At 51.1% G+C, this 5,347-nt stretch overlaps 1 long non-coding RNA gene across 1 annotated transcript in view; it reads left to right on the top strand.

The window, feature by feature from the left end:
* Positions 1–4,374, top strand: part of LOC140498964 (uncharacterized) — a 13,661-nt gene extending 9,287 nt beyond the window's left edge. The window contains exons 3-4 of the long non-coding RNA XR_011965229.1: positions 969–2,128; positions 3,186–4,374. This is a non-coding gene — a long non-coding RNA (uncharacterized lncRNA). The remainder of the gene's footprint in view (positions 1–968; positions 2,129–3,185) is intronic.
* Positions 4,375–5,347: the final 973 nt, after the last annotated feature.

Below are 5,347 nucleotides of genomic sequence, written 5' to 3' on the forward strand. Positions count from 1 at the left end.
TCCATGGATGGAGTTAATTGTCGGTCAGTGAGTTAATGCTCACAATATTAAGGCATGCTGATTCTCCATAACATTATAAAATTCAACAATTCGATAAACATGTATTAAACATGCACTACATGCAGAGACATAATAATCCAAAGATTTAGGCCTGGAGGTTCAGGCATAGTCTAGACTGAGTCCAGTCAACATTTTATGAAGTGCTGAGTGATGGGAACACAAAGCAAGGCCTAACAGAAATACCCTCTGCCCTCAGGGAGCTCAGTCTAATGAGACAGACAAAGAGCAAATGACTCTGTACAAACAAGATATCACTGAGATAAATGGAGATAATAAACAGAAGGAAAATATTGGTTCTAAAAGGAATCAGGAAAGGCTTCTTATAGGTGAGAATTTAGGTGGGACTTGAAGGAAGCCAGGAGGGAGAGATGAGGAGAGAGAGAGTATTCCAGGCATGGGGCACAGCCAGGACAAAGGCCTGGAGCTGGGAGATAAAGCGTCTTATTCACAGAACTGTAAGCAGAGCAGGATCATTGGATTGCAGAGTAAATTATAAGGAGATTAGGCAGGTAGGAAAGGGCCAGGCTATGAAAGCCTTTAAAAGTCAAATAGAATCAAGTTGTCTGAAACAATAGGGAGCTACTGGAGTTTATTGAGTGAGGAGAGGGGGGTGATGGGATCAGACCTGGGCTTTAGGAAAATCAGTTTGACAGCTCAATGGGAGATGGGCAGGAATGTGGAGAGGCTTGTGACAGACAAGCCCACCAACAGGTACTTTGATGGTCCAGGTATGGGGTGAGCAAGGAAAGCGACTTTTCTGCAAAAAAAAATCCGAGGCAGCAGCAGAAGAGTGGTTTTGAGCTGTGGGGTAAATAGTATTACATTAGACATCAGGACATTTAGATGATCCTTCTGGCCCCACCACTAACTCCCTTTCTGCCCTTGGTCTTTCCCCCATCTGTAATCAGAGAAAGGCGATCATCTCCACCCAGCGCGGATTCTAGATTCTAGATTCAGCTCTAATTCAGCTTTCTGTGGAAAGATCGCTGGATTGGCAGTGGGAAGATTTCAGTCCTATGCAACCTAGGGATTTACCTGGTGCCTGAGCTGGGACAAATCACTTCTTCTGTCTGAGCCTTTCCCCACCGTTAAAAATAAGGCTAATAATCTTTATACTAACTACAGTTGCTACAAGTGTCGCCTAAATTTCAAACTGCCATACTAGAGTAATGTGATGATGACAGCGGTCTTTTCCAGGGTTCTTCCCTGGGACTCTATGTCCTTTGTCTGATGGGAGCGTGTGTCCCCGTGGATGTGGCATTCCACCAGGGCCATGTTGGCCTGCAGTTCTCCTCCTCCTCAGAGTGCCTGAAATCCACCAGTCAAAGCATCCCAGACTTAGCCCTCCCAGGTAGCTGGGGGCTGGGCTGGGACCGGCTTTACCAGGTCTGCACCCCCAAGGTGGTCTCAGCACTGGCACAGGACCAAGAGTCAGTTCTGGAAGCTGCCCCCTCCCCCAGCAGCCATGGAGATGCATGTGCCAGCACACCCTGTGCATGTGATAATTCTGATTGTGCTGCTGAAGAGCCAAAATATAGGGATACCAAAGGTCCTGGAGACAGGGAATTCTTCCAGAGTACCAACCAGTTCTGGAATGCTTTGGGGTATGGACCCAGATCAGAAAGACGGCCCCCAGTGCAGTAAAGTCCAGGTATACTGAGTGACCTGGACTCGAGTGGACTGGGTATTACCTCCCTCTCTGATCCAGAGAACTCTGCATCTCCCAGGGCCACAACCAACTGACTGCTCTTCCAGGGCCCTGATTTTCTGAAAGGTCAACCCAAGACCTTTAGAAAAGGACTGAGCCTCTGGGTCACCTTGCTCAAACTGAAGGAATGAGAGGACTGGTCCAATCCTGAGAGCTCGAACTGTCTGGTTCTACTTGATACTAATCCCCAACTGATGCTTGGGGAGCCTGCTTCTGAGAATACCTGATGGAAGGGTCCTTCCCCTCCCGGCTGCAGAGCACAGGCAGAGAAGCTTCTGTCTGTTTCCTGGTGGCCTACTGTGTGCTAAAGAAAAGGCCTTTAGTAGATTGATAAACTGGACGTGACTATGCATACAAAAGGTAAGTACATGAAAACCCTCCCCTCCAGCGCTCTCTCTCTCTCTCTCTCTCTCTCTCTCTCTCTCTCTCTCTCTCTCTCTCTCTCATTCTCTCCCTCTCTCTCTCTCATTCTCTCCCTCTCCTCCTCTCCTCTTTTCTCTGTCTGTATTCTTACTCCTCTTACCCTACCCTCTCTCCCTCATCCCCTAAGAGTCAGGTGCTTTAGATGACTTTTCTCTCCACCAAGGATGCCAGATGGCCATTAATGCACGGCACTCCTGTTTCTGTGTTGTGTATTCTTTCCCAATCTTAGGTGAATGTGTACCAAAGATGATCAGAACCACCAAATGTCTAGCAACTGGAATCCATCCCCTAGTTTTCCAGTAGCCCCAGCAGTTGAGCCTAATGAGAAGCCAACCTTTTAGAAAGACTGTTTGTCCCAGCAATAACTCAAGCCAGCAGCCAAGACAGCACGTCCTGCAACGAAGAAGCTGATCCATCAACCCTGCACTGCCCCTGAGTGAACTTAGGGGGGTAACTGTTGGCAGTCATCATGTTAAGTTTGAGGATATTCTCCCCTCCCCCCAGGGTTCCATGGGGCTGAGAAGCAGGCTCCCAGTTTCAGAGAAGGCTGGACTTTGGTTATTGCAATACTTGCTCAGCAAATATTCCTCTGTAAAAGCAATGTTAACTGGCGGTTGAGAATGGTGAGCCAGAACCCCAACCCCTCAGGGTCACCCCGAGAGTCCTGAGGGGAGACATTATAATGAGCCAATTAGAGTGTAGGATGGTGAGCTCAGGGCCTCAGGTGACCTCAGGGGTCAGGCTACAGCCTAGCCCCTCTGTTAGCCCTGGGGGTACCCCAGTTCTAGAAAGTCAATGTTTTAAGTCACAGTTGCCTCTCATCTCCCCAGCTACATCTAAACTGTGTGAATGGAGGTGACTGTCTCCTAATCATTTAAACCAGGGCTATCTCATTAGAGAGGACCTAGGGCTTTCTCCCTTTCTCTACCTTGCCTGCCCATCATGGTCCATTTTCAGGATGTCAAGCTTCAGTAAAGAATAATTTTCATTTCAGGTATCTGCGTGTCAACGTCAGCACTTTGCTGAGGAACATCTCCTTTGGATGAGTTTTGATCATTGAAGTAAAGATCAAAATCAAACAGGAACCTGGCAGGGTTGAGAACCTGGCTCTGTTGCCAGTCATGTGACCCTAACCAAGGACTGGAACTTACCCACTCAGAGTGAGGCCCTTCTCTCTTCTCCCTGACAGCTGAGGGGCACTGCTCAGGCCTGGCCTCCCTATGCCTGCCTGGCCATTCTTCAGGCTCCATGCCTGGGCCCCTAAGGATAAGCTTCCTCTGGGCCTTCTTCTAGAGAAGAGCAATGGGCATTCCCCCTGCTTGCTCACCCTCTCCCCCAAGACCTGTTCCCACCCCCACCCAAGGCCAACTCTTTGAAGACTAAGACCCTCTACCTTACACGTAGTAGGTACTTAACAAATACTTGTTAAACCGGGAAAGCACAGAGAGAACTCTTGAGTCCATTGTACACATTTGTGTATAATGATGCCCAGGGAAGTTGGCAGATGGCCAATGCATGTCTTCCCATGGGTACATACTAAGGCTCCTCTCACAGTATGTGTCCACACAGCACATATGGTAAAGCAATGAGCTACCAGGTTTAGAAGGTGATGTTTAACCACAAATTAGGTGTAAAGTTTTAGACAGGCCACTGCCCCTAACTGGGCCACATTTCCCTCATCTCTAAGAGGAGGCTAGTTTAAATGATTTTTCCTCCCAACCCTGACAACCCCTGTTCTAAGGCTCTGAGAGTCCACAAGTAACTAGAACATGGCAGGGTGAAGTAATGAATGTAGTGATGCATAGTAAATTCTGCAGCCTTGCCGTCCAATTGACTGTTATCTTTTCCAGGCTTAGCCTGGTCCAGTTCTCACCTCACAGTGGGAAGAAGGGGGAGGGGAGGCATAGGTCACCTGGCAATCCCCTGCACTCAGGGCAGCCCTCAGCCCTTTCCAAGATGACTCAGTGGTGTGGGTCACTGTGGTCAGGCTCTTCCTTACTTCATGGGAAAAGTCACCACAGTCAGTGGATAAAGTGACAGTGAAAAATCCGGGGCCTCAGAGCTGTTCCCGTGACTCCTTGGCCTTCTTTCCCCCAAGTCATCCCTGGCTTTGGGAAGAATGCTGGAGCTGGACATGAGCCTTGAAAAGCCAGACACCATGCAAGTGCCCTCTGGCCTACCTGCTGGCCTATATTTAGGATTAATGATGTTGTCCCATGACAGGGGCATGTGTTCTCCATCCCTACTCTGGCAAACTAGTCTGGTTGCATCCCAGAAGGGAGGACTACGGGATGGGTACGAATTTAATCAATCTGTGTGTGAGAGGCCTGTGAGGTGGGAGGGGGCTGGTTGGTTATTAATCTGTCCCAACTCAGGGCTGCGAACCACCTCGCCCTCTTATTACAGTGAAAGGCCAATCAGATCATTGGTTAGAGACAGGGCTAGGACAGTGAGGGCCGCCGGACCCTAATGTTCCAACCCGGCCCATTCCGGCAGCGGGCTCCACCTGCTACATTTCTCTATTTGGTGCCTCTTTGGGCGGGAGCGGGGGCGAGGGCAGGGGGTGGGATGGGGTGGGAATGTGTTTCACCGTCGGCCGGCCAGGCTGTGTGTGAGGAGGGGTTTGCCCTCTAGAGGGCGCCTGCTCTCCGGCCACACAGCCAGCTGCCCCTCTGTCCACTGCCCACTGCCCAGGGGCTGGGAGGCAGGGTGGTCCCGCAAAGTTCTCTCGATGACTACTGGATAGCCACGCTTCCTTCCGATCCCGTCTGATCCGATCCGATTCTCCGGACTGGGGTCCTGTAGGAGCCACCGCGGGCAGAGGGCCATGACCGCCGGATAGGGAAGAGACACGCCAGAGCCAAGGGTCGGGGGCCGAGGCAAGGTGGTCAGCCCAGCGGCCCCTCCTGCTCCCACCCTGCCAGGAGGACCCCCAGGTCCAGGGCACTGAGCCGGACTGCCCCCCAGTGGAGCCGGGGCCCTGGCATGGCTCCTCTTCCTTCACCCTCCCTCCCGCCTGCCCCCATCCTTTTCCATCCCCTCTCTTCCCACCCAGGTGGAGCCCCAGCACGCAGGATCAGGGACCTAGCCCACCCCGGTCCAGAAGCCGGAAGGCAGTTTGCGTTCAACGAGAAAGAAAAAACCCAAACGGAAAAG

This window comes from Notamacropus eugenii, chromosome 4, assembly GCF_028372415.1.
Source record: "Notamacropus eugenii isolate mMacEug1 chromosome 4, mMacEug1.pri_v2, whole genome shotgun sequence".
In the NCBI taxonomy this organism is placed as follows: domain Eukaryota; kingdom Metazoa; phylum Chordata; class Mammalia; order Diprotodontia; family Macropodidae; genus Notamacropus; species Notamacropus eugenii.